This window comes from Pongo abelii, chromosome 23 (genome assembly GCF_028885655.2).
Source record: "Pongo abelii isolate AG06213 chromosome 23, NHGRI_mPonAbe1-v2.0_pri, whole genome shotgun sequence".
Classification (NCBI taxonomy): Eukaryota; Metazoa; Chordata; class Mammalia; order Primates; family Hominidae; genus Pongo; species Pongo abelii.
The window spans coordinates 48,715,895-48,731,857 of record NC_085929.1 but is presented as its reverse complement, the minus strand read 5'-3'; the positions used below and the strand labels follow the sequence as shown (position 1 = coordinate 48,731,857).

The 15,963-nt window shown below is 44.7% G+C and overlaps 1 protein-coding gene and 1 pseudogene across 5 annotated transcripts in view; one reads left to right on the top strand and one right to left on the bottom strand.

The window, feature by feature from the left end:
* TCF20 (transcription factor 20) overlaps positions 1-15,963 on the top strand; it is a 181,242-nt gene that overhangs the window by 74,389 nt on the left and 90,890 nt on the right. The gene's annotated exons all lie outside the window — the stretch shown is intronic.
* The window catches only part of LOC100459256 (uncharacterized), a 56,646-nt pseudogene that overhangs the window by 4,612 nt on the left and 36,071 nt on the right, over positions 1-15,963 (bottom strand).

Here is a 15,963-nt window from a genome sequence, read left to right as displayed (position 1 = left end):
CGGGAGCAGAGGTCCCGGCCGGACCCAGCCTGGGAGTGCGGAGCCTCCTGGACTCGGAGTCAGGGCTTGGGGTGCTGAGGGGAGTGTTGCTGCCCGGCCCGTCCCGAGAGTGCGGGCAGGGGCCCGGGCCAGGCCTGGCATCAGAGGGCTGAGGTGTCTTGGGCCGGCCAGGGGATCCGGCGGGGTTTGGGCGCCGGTGCTGGCCCGAGGGTGCGGAGGGAAGGTACCTGCTGGTCGCGCGAGGCCTTGGGTGCAAAAGCGGCGGGTGTGAGCGGGCGGCGTCCGGGAGTCAGCGCCGCCTGCTTCGGGGCCCCTGGCAGCCCCGGGGGCACCGGCCGCGCTCGCCTCTTGGCTACGGGCTGGGGGCGAGGCCAGCGGGGCTGGGCCGGGATGTGGGCGGGAGGGCGCCGCGCTGGGGCGCCCGGGAGGGCAGGGGCCCGTTTACTGCCATGTGAACACCTGAAACCATGTGGACGCGGCTGCTTCTCGCCTGTTGGGGGCGGAGGGCAGGTACCGGCGGGCTGGGCGCAAGGTCCCGGCGCAGGACACACTTCCTGTGTGGGGCGGCCTCTCCTCCCGCACCGCGGGGAACAGGGCGGGGCGTGCAAGCCGGGGGTCTCTGGGCGAGGGAGCGCTCATTTGGGGACCTGAGGCTCTCGTCCCTTTTTCGGGGGAAAGTGGTGGTTTGAAGGAGCGTGGCCAATCGGGCCGATCCCTCTCAGGCTACGGCGGGAGGTGCACTGTCCTCTGGACGCCGGAATGGGAGTGGAATTTAGTGAGTTGGGGGGCGGTGCGGAGGTGCGGCCGTCTTCCTCTGCTTGTGGGTGGGATTATTGTCTGTTTTTGTGGTTGCGGATACCAATACAGTTTGCTGGTCTGTATTCAGTCCTTTAGTTTGACCTTAGGGGTCAGGTCAAAATTAGGATTTCCCCCTTTTCCTTTTTGCTTTTTTCTCCTCGAAGATTAGATGTCTCTGGTAATTGCTGTAAAATGGATGGAATTTTCGAGCTATTATCTAACAGGCTGATCTTTGAATGATAATTGGACCCTTATGTTAACAGCCTCAGTGAAGAGTGAAGAGTTTTATACAGCATCTTCTGTGGGGTGGCGGTTTGGTGGATGGGGAAACTACACTGAATTCCGACCTAGGAGACCAGGAATCTGCTTACAGCTTTGACGCCAAATAAACTTCAGCCCAGGGCAAGTTACTTTCCCTGGTAATTTCCCCATCTGTTAAGTGAGGACTCCCAGGTCAGACAGTACAGGGGTTTGTGGTTTTGCTTTCTTATCTCTCATTTTGTGCTCTGTTTTAGCCATAGGCAACTTTTCTGAGAAATGCAGACTGTACCTTAGCTGGCTTTTAAAAGCTTGTCTTTTAGCTTCCAGCCTCTGCCTTCAACAGAGCATAAAAGTTGGTCAGGGTACATTCTTTTTTTGAAATCCCACTTGCTGTTCTGTGCTTCAGATCAGAAAGTGTATTATTCTGATCTAGGCGGAATGCACCTTAACGTATTTTTTGTCTTTGTGAAAGAAGTTATCAGAAAATGTTTCAGAGAATATTTGTCTACTTGGAAAATGTGTGGATAACATGTGAATGGGTCTGTGTATGTTGGCTTAGAGGAGTTCCAAGATCTTTCTACGCAGGGGGTTTTGGAGGATCCGGATTTTATTAACGTTCTTCAAAGGACATTTGACATTTGGCTAACTGTTGAAATTTCCAGCCAACTTCAGCATTCTCAGAGTAGGGGGATGAAGTAGAATGCCATAACATCTCCTGTGAAATGGTATGCTAGTGGAATTAACTGTCATCTCAGGGTGCACTAATTATTTGCATCCCCAACTTTCTCCTTACTGGTAGCCAATGCTCCGCAGATGCTGAAGAACCGCAATTAGTTTCACTGATTTTATGGTGTGTGAAAGCCTTAGGCCATGCTTTTGACTGGTAAGTATTTCTATACCAACCTCAGAATTTGTCTTAGATTTCTAGAACTGTGCTGCTGGGCCGGATATGAGCCCAATATGGTACAATATGTCTTTCTCAGATCACCTTTTATTTTTATATATTATTTAATTTTTAAAATTAAATCCCCTTTTATTTATTTATTTATTTATTTTGAGGCAGTGTTGTTCTGTTGCCCAGGCTGGAGTGCAGTGGCACGATCTCAGCTCACTGCAGCCTCTACCTCCCAGGTTCAGGTGATTCTCCTGCGTCAGCCTCCTGAGTAGCTGGGATTAGAGGCATACACCACCACACCCGGCTAATTTTTGTATTTTAAGTAGAGACAACATTTCGACATGTTAGCCAGGCTGGTGTGGAACTCCTGACCTCAGGTGATCCACCCGCCTTGACCTCCCAAAGTGCTGGGATTACAGGCGTGAACCACTGTGCCCAGCCTAGATCACTTTTTGATTGAATCTCTTTGAACAGTTTCCAAAAGGATCCCAGCATAGGGGCAGAGTGCTTATAATTATTGACTTTGGAGACGGTTTGGTAGTAATTTTCTTGTATGTTACCATCAGGCCTATCACACAAACACTTTTTTGCTTTATTTTTTGAGACAGAGTGTCTCTCTGTTGCCAGGCTGGAGTGCAGTGGCACTATCTTGGCCCACTGCAACCTCTGCCTCCCGGGTTCAAGCAATTCTCCCACCTCAGCCTCCCAAGTAGCTGGGACTACAGGTGCGCACCACCACGCCCAGCTAATTTTTGTATTTTTAGTAGAGATGGGATTTCACCATATTGGGCAGGATGGTCTCAATCTCTTGACCTCGTGGTCCACCCGCCTTGGGCCCCCAAAGTACTGGGATTACAGGTATGAGCCACCGTGCCCAGCCCACAAGTAGACACTTTTATATAGCCACACAGATTATTTGTAATTTTCTAGAATAAACAATTTATGTTAGGATTTGAATTTTGACCTTGCGTTCAGTGTGGTGTTTAAAAAACTCTGATTACTCAAATTGGTTTTGTTTTTTCTGTTGTTGTTTTGAGATGGAGTCTCGCTCTTGTTGCCCAGCTGGGAGTGCAGTGGTGCGATCTTGGCTCACTGCAACCTCAGCCTCCTGGGTTCAAGCGATTCTCCTGCCTCAGCCTCCCGAGTAGCTAGGATTACAGATATGCGACACCTCGCCTGGCTAATTTTGTATTTTTAGTAGAGATGGGATTTCTCCATGTTGGTCAGGCTGGTCTCGAACTCAACCTCAGGTGAGCCGCCTGCCTCAGCCTCCCAAAGTGCTGGGGTTACAGGCGTGAGCCACCGCGCCCGGCCTATTAAATTGTAAGCAGTTATCACACTCACATGTATATTACACTTGTCTTATAAAACTTACAAGGGAAAAAATTGTTATAAAATTTTTATTCTACAAAGTAATTTGTATGTATTCATGTGAGAGAAGGTTGCCAAAATTGGTAAGATATCGGGAGACATGGCTTTTAGGTTCCATAACCTAGTAGTGGTATACTTTTTTGTTTGTTTTGAGACGGAGTCTCGCTCTGTTACCCAGGCTGGAGTGCAGTGGCACAGTCTCTGCTCACTGCAACCTTCTCTTTCTAGGCTCAAGCGATTGCCCTGCCTCAGCCTCCCAAATAGCTGGGATTACAGGCTCCTGCCACCATGCCTGGCTATTTTTTTGTATTTTTAGTAGAGATGGAGATTCGCCATCTTGGCCAGGCTAGTCTCGAACTCCTGACCTCAGGTGAGGTCAGGAGGTTATTCCCCTGCCTCAGCCTCCCAAAGTGCTGGGGTTACAGGTATGAGCCACGGCACCTGGCCAACTTTTTAAAACTCTATAAGATAAAATGGAATGTAATTGAAATGATCACATTTATTTGGAGTTGGACTTTTTCTCATGAGTCCAACCTACTTTTCATATAGGTAGGAAAACATGCTGGCATTTGTATAAAAAACAAGCTTTTGTGCTAGACTCTGTCCAAGGCATTTTAAATTGTGTTACAATATCCACCCAGCCGACCTTAGAGGTAGATCACCTTTCCTTTCCCTGAGAGCTGGTAGAGCTAGTGAGGTTCAACGCTTAGATACAACCCTCCTGCTCTTGGCCCCAGAGCCTGTGCTGTACTAGGTTTGTTGCCTGCTCAAGGCACAAATCAGTCAGTGGTAAGCGTGGCGCTGGAATCCATATCTTCCTGCTGTGCCCCTCTTTTTTTTTTTTTTTAAATTGTAAAGCTATGATGAACCCGAAATCTAGATGCAGGTGAAATACTGGAAAGGGTGGTTTTTGTGACTGCTTATGGTTTTGTGACCCCCTGGGAGTTTCCTAAACTTTTACCTTGCCCATACTTGGTCAGTTTTGCCAGTGTACTTGAGATTTAATCTATGAAAAAATTCCTCTTTTCATACTTAATTCCGTCATTCTGTCCTGAGCTGAAAACTTTGGTATCAGCTTAAAGAGTGACATAATACATAAAGGGCTGTCTCCTCCTGACTAGTTTACAATGCACTAGAATCATTTTGTATGGTGACTGCTCTCACTCAGTTTGACTGGGTGGCACTCAAAAGATATATTTACCAAAGACAGTTCTTTCCACAGTATGCCTTAAGCCTTCTTACTCATGGGGACTTTGTGTTCAAGGCACCTTAGTACTCATTCATTCTGTCTGGGGCTTTGTCTCTGCTGTCTTCATTTTCTTTTTGTGGAGGTAAAAAAGTAACAAGATAAAGCAAAACAATAAAACTATTGAAATAAAACAGTACATGACAGTGATACCTTTAAAATACAGTAATCCTGGGCAACATAGTGAGACCTGGTCTCTGCAAAATAAAAAAACCAGATGTGGTGTGGGTGCCTGTAGTCCAAACTATTCAGGAGGCTGAGGTGTGAGGATCATTTGAACCTGAGAGGTTGAGGCTACAGTGAGCCATGTTGTTGCCATTGCACTCCAGCCTGGGAGACAGAGCAAGACCCTGTCCAAAAAAAAAAAAGAAAAAGAATACAGTATACTGAAATCAAGGTATTTATAGTTAGTAGAGCATAATTTGGTCACATTGCACTGGATAGTTTTTGATTATTGGTTAGGCTGTTGAAAGTCCTTTAATACCCTTGATACATGTGGTATGGGTGAAAAGGTTCTCATGGTGACAAACACAATCAGTACTTTCTGCGTAAGAGCAATGTTTGCTTTTTGGGTAATATGCGTGACGCAGCAGGAAGATGAACTATAACATGAGTTAGCTGGTATATCCGTGGCTTATTATCTGGTGTTTCATGGTGGGTAATTAAAACTACTAGGGAAAATATCATTATTGCAGTATGCATATGTCAGCTGTTCTATAGGAAAGAGTAGAAATTCATTGGAACATTTGATATCAGTGTGATTGGAAGATGGTTTCCACTTTTGAACGTCATGTCCCTGAATGTGGATTAAGGTCCGCGCGCGTGTGTGTGCTAATTTTCATTAACAAGTATTTACAGGCTTTCTAAGTATGGGAAATGTGATGGTGGGCAAGAAAGAGCCTACTCTGGAGACAGACTGTAAACAGTAAATAAAAATGTCAGGTGATGATAATAGCGGTGAAGAAAATAAGAAAACAATGTGAAATAACTCAGGGGATGTTACTTTAGAGTGGTCACAAAGATAATCCCTGTTCTGAAGCCTTTTCTGCCAGTAGGGCAGTCGAACTTGATCTGTGGGCTGGATGAAAATGACATTAAACAAAGTAAATAATTTGTTTTAGCCCTGAGCATCTTGAGAAGTTAATCCAAAGGATGGAAGTGGGCTGGTTGAAGTGTTCCTCTGTTTATATCTTTTTGCTTTGTGAATAGGGACCTGGCTCAAAAGAGCTTAAGGGAGATCATTAGTGGTACCTTGTAAAGGCTAAGAAAGAGGAGTGCTGTCTGCTTTTTTTAAAAAATCATCCCGATAAAAAAAATGTGGCGATGTATTATAATATTGGTAAGTGTTAGACAGTGTAGGAAACATTCTCTGGTTATGTCTGTTTCTCCCCTCCCCCCCACCCTGCCCCCGCCCCCGCACCACTTTAGATCTAGACCTGTAGATGTGTTCATGTTTCTGTGTTGGGGATCTTCTGTTTGGGTAGAGGGGTGGGGATGTCAAGGAAAGCAAGGATAGCTCTAAGCAGAGGCTCTGGCAAGGGAGGGAACTGTGCGGATCAGACGGGCTTTGTTAACCATAGCCAGGAGGGTTCATCCTCTCAGTCTTTCCCAGCCAGCTGGCATCCAGCGTGCCTTCTCCCACCCTTTCCATACTTTCTGATTATAGAATTTTAGAGCTGGAAGACACCTAAAAAATTGTCTAGTATAACCCTTTGGCTTTACAACTCAGGAAGATGCCAAGAGGCTGGTAATTTACCCAAAGTTATGTGGCTTTATACTGACAGAATCAAGGGTAGGACCTCTTCTTAGCCATCTATGCCCCATGCTCTTACTGGCGTAGTTGACAGTGGCTCTTGAGTGGAAAAAGGAAGCTCCTGGGTGTTAATGTACTCGCTTAGGAAAAAGCCTATGTAGTTCCAATCTTAAGATATCAAGGAGAGATGGCACACATCAATCTTGAAAGCAGAGACAAAATTGTACTACTGTTAATTTTCACAAAGATGTGTAGTGTTGGCTTCTTAGGCCCCATTGGTTTCTCTCTTCCTAATTATGCCTTGGTCCAAAATAGGTGACATGGAGAAACTTCCTTGGCCATGATCAGATTTAGTTCATTTAGAGTGAGGCCTTTTAGATGTAGGGTGAAACTCCTGATAGGTGGCTGAAATGGGTTTCTAGAATTGAAAAAGTTAAGGCTCCAGCAGCTTACCTCCAGACCTCAGTTTCAGGGAAGCCAGATTTCACTGCTGCATTTAGAAGTGCCCTAAGGATGAAGCGCTACTTTCAGAGTCTGGAGAATGTTCACTGTGCTTGGCAAGAATAGGGATTCTTGAGAAGTCAAGCAGGAGTACTTCTCTGGGCGTTTCCCTGACTTAGTGCTGTGGGAGACCAATTACCTGAGGCCAGATTTTGTATCCCTTTGGTAGTGATGTGAGAGGATACTATTGCTGAAGAAAGTCCATGTGATGGAAGGCAGCAGAGCGTGTGAAGGAGGATGTGCAACCTCATCCTGGCTCCATCACTTGCTATCAGTGACTTTGGGCATTTTGCCTGAGCTATAGTTTCCTTATCTGTGCAGTGGAGATAGATCTTCTTTTGGGCTGTTGGGGGAAGGCACTAAAATAGGAAAAGTATATGGTGAAGTGGACTGCCTGCAGGTAGCACTCGGAATGGTAGCTGTCCATTAAACCATCAGTCTGTGTTGTGCTATGTACTAAGACACTGGACTAGAGCAGGGCTGGTCCTTGGTAATTCTGTTGATTTTATGTCCTCAAATATTGGCCGAGTAGATAGTAGAGAAGAGCAATTAAATAGGGTTATCAAAAGTATTCTCATAAGGGGAATAGAAGATGCTGTACCAGGTGTATAATCCTGACTTGAGAGGTCACTGGAGGGTTCTAAGAGCAGGACCATGTATTTCCTCATCAGCCTGCTGAGCTCAGTGTCTCTTCCCACCTCTGGTTGTGAGTCCTCTTAGGCTTGACCATTGGCATTCTCCAGACCTTGTTTTTTCAGTGTCCTTTCCCCCTCGGTGATCTCTGATCTCCCCAGGCTTTTGTTTGTTCATAAGCTGATGATCCCCACATTGACATCTTCAGCTAGATGTCTTCTAGCACCTTCAACTCCTGCTCGACACAGCGGCTTGACCATCTCACTGGTATTGTGAGCTTAAGTCCAAAACTGAACACTTATTCCTCACAAACTCTTTGTCCTGCATTTGTCCCCTACTCCGTAAGTGGCCCTACCATTTACCCAGTTTCTCAAATCAGATTCCTCCTTTTCTCTCACCACCCTCTACCTCTAAATCTATCATCAAGTTACTGTCAGTGCTATTTCCGTAAGATGATAACTTCTTTCATCTGTACTGTCGCTACCCTCTTTACCTCTTAAGTGGAACGTGATGATGGCCGCCTCATTTCTGCTCGTTGTCTGCCTCTATTCCACTTCACCCAGAGCGGCCAAGAGTCGTGTGTGTCTGCTTAAAATCTTTTAATGGTTTTCCATAGCACTTAGATTCCAAACTCCCCCACATGGTTCACAAGGGCCGGAATAATCTGGTTTCTGCCTGCCTCTCTGACCCTCCTGCTGCTTTTGTTCACAGCCCTCCAATCACATTCACTTTTTTTTTAGGCCCCAGAAGGTAGCAAGCTCTTTCCCATCTCTGGAACTTTTTTCGAGATGGAGTCTTGCTCTGTCGCCCAGGCTGGAGTGCAGTGACCCAATCTTGGCTCACTGCAACCTCCGCCTCCCAGGTTCAAGTGATTCTCCTGCCTCAGCCTCCCGACTAGCTGGGATTACAGGCGCCTGCCACCAGGCCCAGCTAATTTTTGTATTTTTAGTAGAGACAGGTTCCACCATGTTGGCCAGTCTGGTCTTGAACTCCTGACCTCGTGATCTGCCCGCCTCGGCCTCCCAAACTGCTGGGATTACAGGTGTGAGCCACCATCTGGAACTTTTTTATATACTGTTTCCTCTATCCATAGCACTCTGGCAGCCTTTTTCTCATCCTTCAGGATATTTGTTGAATGAATGAGAGGCAGCAAAGGGGATAAAGGGGATGTGGCAAGGAGAAACGTGTCCTGAGTGCATCTACAAAGGTCTCAAAAAAAAAAAAAAAAAAAAAAAGATGTAGAATGAAATATGTTTGAAGAGCTGAAAGACTGTGAGTTTGGTTGTGGCATAGGTAAGAGTTATTTAAGCAAAACACGTAGGAGTCAGGCAGCTGGAACTTTGAATGCACTGCTGATGGGAGTGTAAAATGATGCAACCACTTTGGAAAACTGGCAGTTTCTCAAAAAGTTGAACATACATCTGCCCTGTGACCCAGCAGTTTAATTTCTAGGTATTTATCCAAGAGAAATGAAAATGTCCACAAATAAGACTTACATAAGAATATTGATAGCCAAATAATAACCAAAACTAAACAGTCCAGATGTCCATCAGCGAGACAGTAGATAACAAATTGGCATGTTCACACAGCGGAATACCACAAACAAAAAAGGAACAAACTACAGATACATGTAATAAGGTTTAATCTCACAAATATGCTCAGTGAAAAACCAAAGAAAAGTCATACTTAATGGGTGATCCCACTTAACGGACATTCCAGAATGGGTAGAGCTTTCTGTACTAGATTTCAGATTGGTGTTGCTTCTTGGGTAGAAAGGGATTGACCAGGAGAAGATGTGAGGGAACTTTTTAGAGTATGGAAATGGTTAGGTCTTGACAGGCATTCATCAAAACTGATTAAATCATATGCTGTATGTGATTTGACTGTAAAAATCACCTGTAACCTGCAGCCAAAAACAAAGCAGGAATTGTTCTAGATTCCTTTTCCCCCTCACTCTCAACATCTAATTGCTCAGCGGGTTCTGTTCACGTTATATTCAAAACATATCCTGAGTTTGGGCCAGTCGTGGTGGCTCACATCTGTAATCCCAGCACTTTGGGAGGCTAAGGCAGGTGGATTGCTTGAGTCCAGGAGTTTAAGAAAGGCCTGGGCAACACAGTGAGACCCCGTCTCTAAAATTTTTTTAAAATTAACCAGACATGGTGATGTTCATCTGTGGTCTCAGCTACTTGGGAGGCTGAGGTGGGCGTATTGCATCAGCCAGCTGTGATTGTGCCTCACAGAAACCATATACATATATGTATCTGTCATGACTTTGTTCCCTCTCAAGAACCATACCCTCTTATCTGAACTGTATTATTAGTTTCCTGTTTTTCCTGCCCCCTATTTTTGCCTTCCTCCCAAACCATTTTTTCCACTTATCAGCTAAAGTGATCTCTTAAAAATTCAAATTGGATTATGTCGATTGCCTTCCTAAAATGCTCCAGTGGTCTTTCATTGCTTTCATGGTGGCCAACAGGGTCCTATCTAACCTTTGCCTCCTTCTGAAACCATTTGACCTGGTCTCCTTCTTGCTCCCTAAGCTACAGGTTTGTTCGCCTTCCCTCTTGTTTCTTGAACTCCTCAAGCTCATTTCTACCTTAGGACCTTTGCACTTGGCTCCTCCCTGTGTCTGGAACACTCTGCTTCTCAAATCTTTGAGTTGTTTCTGTTTGTCATTCAGGTTCAACTTAAACGTGACCTTCTCTGAGAAGTTTTCTCTGACCCTCCCTGTCTAAAGTAGTGCTGCATTACATCAGCCTGCCTTGTTTTGTTCATAGCTTTTATCATAGTCTGAATTTATTCTTTAAAACATTTTTAAATTAATTAATTTATTTTTAAAAAATAGAGACAAGGGTCTCACTTTGCCCAAGCTGGTCTTGAACTCCTGGCTTCAAGCGATCCTCCTGGGATTACAGGCATGAGCCTCCATGAACAGCCTGAATTTATCTTGTCCTTTTGTTTATCTCCCTCTTCCTCTCAGGGTTAAGCGTGCCTCCTTCACTGCTATATAGGCAGCAGTATTTGATACACAGTGGGCCAGATGTGTTAAGTGACATTATTGAGGATAGTGGTGGTAGGATGAGAGCTGTTGAAAGTGGACTTGGTGAGGGAGGAGGTGCCAAGGAGAGGCAAAACTTCTTTGGGGAAACTAGGTGATGGCATTGCCATTCATTAAAATAGAAAACAACCGAGGACGCGAATATTGGAATAGGGTATAAAGTAATGAACTTGGTTTTGAATGTAAGTTAGAGATGCTTGTAAGGCATCACGTGTTTGAGCACAGATCTGCCATTTAGGAGAAGGAACTGGGCTATAGATTAAGACTTGGAGGTTGCATATATATCATAATTCCAGCCTAGGAGTACATGAGATTGCCCTTAGGGGTAGATGAATAATGTGAGTATGTAGAGAAGTTGTTTATTCCTTGTTTCCTAAGTGATGGGCATCTCCTGCTAGTAATAGAGACTTAACTTGGGTCTCAGCCCCCTAAAAGGTTCTGTAGTTTCAGAACCCCCCGGGGAGTTATGTTATTCTTGCTAACAATGACAAGTGCTCAAGGGCCCAGAACAGAAACTCTGAGAAAAGCGAATGATTAAGGGAGCATGGTGGCTCTTACATAGCAGCAGGGCTGCAACCAGACAGGCTGGAGGAAACTCCAGAGAGCATGGAACCCGGGAAGAGTTTTTCGTGTCAGAGGCAGTAGACAAGATTACTGAAAAATGTCTGTTGGGTGGAGAGGGACGCAGGCTTCTGGGGAGTGGTATAAAGCTAGATTGTCATGTATTGATGAGAAAGGTGAAGTGAAAACACTAAATTGGGAATCAGACCTTCCTAAAGTTTGGCTGTTAGAGTTTTTTTTTTCTTTTAATATAAATATTTCTTATGGAGTTACATCCTGATAAACCCATCCATCCTAAGTCTAAGGTATATTTAGTACACCTAGCCTACTGAATGTCATAACCTAGCCTAGCCTTAGATGTGCTCACAACACCTACATTAGCCTATAATTGGGCAAAATCATCTAACACAGAGCCCCATTTTATAATAAAAGTGTTGAATTTATTGAATACTATACTGAAAAAGTGAGAAGCAGAATGGTTGTGTGGGTACTCAAAGTAGGGTTTCTACTGAATGCTTGTCACCTTGGCACCATCCTGAAGTGAAAATCCTAAGTGTATGCAAAACCAGAGCATGCGTAAATTCTGATGAGGAGCCAGCACACAGGATGGTGCTGAAGATGCAGGAAAGTGAGAAGATGTTGGATTGAGGACATTCCTGGGGAACTCAGAACCCGTTGTGATCCCCTGTGATTGGCGTTGGGTAGTAAGGATATCCTTCTCCCGCAGGAGAGCAGAGGTGCGAGCAGAGGTGTGTGGGTGAGAAGCAGGCTGCGCATGGGGCAGGAATGTAAGGAGTACTCTGCGCACTGAAGATCCTCTGCCTAGGGAGGAGGAGGGGGTATGGAGAGTTGGAGGTTTCAAGAAAGCATGAAAGATTTTAAGAAACTTCCTGCCAAGCGGATAGAGCTGACTAAGGAAACAGTAATTGTAGGGATAAAGTAAGAAAGTAGTTAAGATGAGCATTCTACTTCCTGGGATTTTAGAGAAACTGGTCAAACCTTTATAATCCTTTGTCTAGTTTTGGATTCCAGTGATTTGGACACAACTTTTTGTGCCTTGTGTCTGGCAATTCCACCGTTCCCCATACACTTCTGCCAATCCCATTTATTAGACGAGTGACTTGTAAATTATTTCAGAGCCCTCACATTTTATTAAAAAAAATGCATGTAGCACTAGCTGTATAGTTAGGTGGCAGTGTGCTAAGTGTTATATCAAAACAGAATAAGATGGAAGTAAGGCGGGGGGGCACTCTCATCTCTTCCGTGCTGGGCTCCCCCAGGTCTGTAGAGGCATTTTGGGGCACAGGTGGCCTGGCTGGGGTAGACGTGAGGGTCATCCTCTTCTCAACTCCAGCCAGAGCAGCTCATCATCTCTCTTATCTTTTGGGTATATCAACATAAGATTTTTGCTGAAAAAAAGACTTGCAGAATATTTTCAACCACCATTTCACTAGGCTGTAAGGTCCTTATAGTCAGGGCTGTGTTATGCTTTTATAGCCCCATCATCTGCATCGTTGCCTGTCAGTGCATCGAGGAAGAATGTACCATTTTGCCTCTGAGCCTCTGCTCTTTAATACTTCTCCCTCCTTCCCATCTCTAGCCATATATTATAGTTAAAATAGAATGTGTCTGTTTCATCGCAAATTCGTATATTCTTAAGTGATCACCATGTCTTATTAATCTATGTCTTTATGTCCTGTTCACATAATTCTATTAAAGTAACGATGAATTTGGATTTGTTGTAGAAAACTTGCAGAGCTCTTCTAAGAGTACTAAAATCAGTAAAGAATAGGGGAAAAAATCCAGAGAAAATATAAGCACGAAAACCATAGCAGACAGGGTCAGATGGAATATTAGCAGTTTAGGTGAAGAACCCAGAGAACCACCTGTCCTGTAAGAAATGCTGGGTATTTCTCCTGGAGGGTTTTATTTTAATTTTTGAGACAGGGTCTTGCACTGTCACCTAGGCTGGAGTGTGGTGATACGATCATAGCTCACTGCAGCCTTGAGTTCCTGGACTCAAATGATCTTCCTGCCTCGGCCTCCTGAGTATCTGCGACTACAGGCGCATGCCACCACACCCTGCTAATTTTATTTTCTTTTGTGGAGATTGGGGTCTCTCTATGTTGACCAGGCTGATTTTGAACTCCTGGCCTCAAGCAATCTTCCTGCCTAGGCCTTCCAAAGTGCTGGGATTACAGGCGTCAGCCACTGTGCCTGGCCCCCGGAGAGTTTTAGAACAATAAAATAGAATTGTTACTCCATGGCAGAAGTGTAGAGAACATGCCTGCCAGATTCCAGCCAGATGACTCCTATAAACGCAACACACAGTCAGTGTAAATGAACCTAAACAGATTTACCAGTACCTGTACATTACTAAACAGATGTAAATGAAAAGGTCCACTATGCATTGAACTTAATGCTACTTTTTTTCTTTTTTCTAGTAGATGTGAGTTTAAATATAGCAGGAATAGGATTTTCATTTTCTCTTGTTGAAAGTGTTCGTGGAAGTGGATTTAAGTTCTAGCATATTCAGTAGGAGAAATTTGAGCTGGAATGAAGGACATCACAGCCTGCATAATTTGTTAAATGTCTCTTTAAAAAAAAAAAAAAAAAAAACAACTTTGCTACATTGGCTAGCGCATGTTGCTGAAAGTTGGCTTCCCCTAAAGATAAGGGACACAGGCCAAATGAAGCCTATGGGAATGAAACACATCAGAGAAAATAAAAGAAAAAAGAAAATTTCTGTTCAGCCAAGTTTGCTAAGTAGTTGCCATGCTAGGCACACACACACAAAAATCAAACAAAACACTTCACTTTTCCTTAGAGTTCAGGGTCTGTGGGAGAGTCCAATATGGAAAATTAACATTTATCAAAGCTATGAACGATTGATAAGGCTGTAATAGTGGTGTAGCTGGAGTGCTGGGGAGAACTAAGCAAGAAGCTGCTCCTCCTGATCAAGTATGGGAAGAATATTGGAGAAGCCGGTAGAGGAGGGGGCATTTGGGTAGACCTTGAAGGATGCACGAGAGAGAGAGAGAGAGAGACAGAGAGACAGAGAGACAAGTGGAAGAGTGGGGAAAGAGCATTCCTAAGAGAGGTCTTTTAGGAACCAAGGCTCAAAAGTATGTAGCATATTATCAATCAAACCCTGGGCTCTTAGGCTAAGGGCCTGGAGATGACAGAGAGGGGAAGGTCAGAAGGGAGCGTGGACCTAATAGTATGAGAGCAAGGTGGGAATAGCTTTGAACCTGGGGCTGGGGCACTTGAGTCTCATAAATGGAACAAAGTTTTGTGAAGAGAAGTGTGAATACATAGTTGGGGGTGTTGTTCTGATTGAGGAGAGATGGTGGTGGGAAGGAGAGGGGAGGGCCGGAAACAGATGATGAATTGATCATCTTGGCCTCTTACTGTTCTGATTTTCTCATGGCCAAAGCCCTAGTCTGCATGAGAAGGATCTGTAAAATTTAGCAATTGGTTTAAATAAGATGGATTTACAGGAAATTTTGGTATCAACCCATTTTGATTCCAAAACAGGTCGGCAAGGATATTTTATTTACCCAAACCTTTATAATAATAAATAATGTGATTTTTTTTTCTTTCTTTCTTTTTTTTTTTTTTTTTTTTTTTTTTGAGATGGAGTCTCACTCTGTTGCCAGGCTGGAGTGCAGTGGCGTGATCTCAGCTCACGGCAGTCTCCTCCTCCCGGGTTCAAGTGATTCCCCTGCCTTAGCCTCCCAAGTAGCTGGGACTACAGGCATGCACCACCATGCCCGGCTACTTTTTTTGTATTTTTAGTAGAGATGGGGTTTCACCATGTTGGTCAGGATGGTCTCGATTTCCTGACCTTGTGATCTGCCCGCCTCGGCCTCCCAAAGTGCTGGGATTACAGGCATGAGCCACCGTGCCCAGCCAACAATGTGAATATTTTTATATAAACAATAAATTCCAAGGGCCAGGACTTATTCTAAACATTTGACAAAAAAGTTAGGAGATAGTGTTATTACCTCTGTTTTTCAAACGAGAAAACTGAATCACAGAGGTTGAGTGATTTGCCCAAGGTCACCCAACTATTAAGTAGCAGAGCCAGGATTGGGAATTGGAAAAAACTCTCACCTCTAATCGTGTTTTTCCCTCTACCTTTTTTTTTTTTTTTTTTGAGACGGAATCTCGCTCTGTCACCCAGGCCGGAGTGCAGTGGTGCCATCTCTTCTCACTGCAAGCTCTGCCTCCCAGGTTCACGCCATTCTCCTGCCTCAGCCTCCTGAGTATTTGGGACTACAGGTGCCCGCCACCACCCCCGGCTAATTTTTGTATTTTTAGTAGAGACGGGGTTTCACTGTGTTGGTGAAGATATTCTCAATCTCCTGACCCTGTGATCTGCCCGTCACGGCCTCTCAAAGTGCTGGGACCAGCTCCTTTTGGATTTTTATGGAAGTTTCCTGATGGCAGTATTTCTTCTCCCAGGGTATAGGGCTGGACGCCCTCTGAGGAGGGTCTTAAGAGCCACAGTCTGAAAGGTGGGAAAGGATTAGAGTCCTGCCTTAGGGCAGGTGAATGGAGGGGACAGGTGAGAGATTGTTTCCCCAGGCCTTAACATACCCAATATTATAACAAAAGACTGTTACAAGGGCTGGACAAAACCCAGTATATATGATGACACCACAGGCAACCTGGCTCTGGACTCTGTGCCCTTAACCTGTACCCTGTGTGAATCTGTTTAAATGAGCTGGAATATAACTTGCAGGATAAGTTTGTGGCCATTTGAAGAGGAAGAGTTTAGTTTTGGATTATAGAAACAAAGAAAAAGAAAGTGGAGTGGAGCCGGGAAGTACCATCCTGGGATCTACCTGGGAGAATAGTTTGCTGTGTGAGGGCAAGGA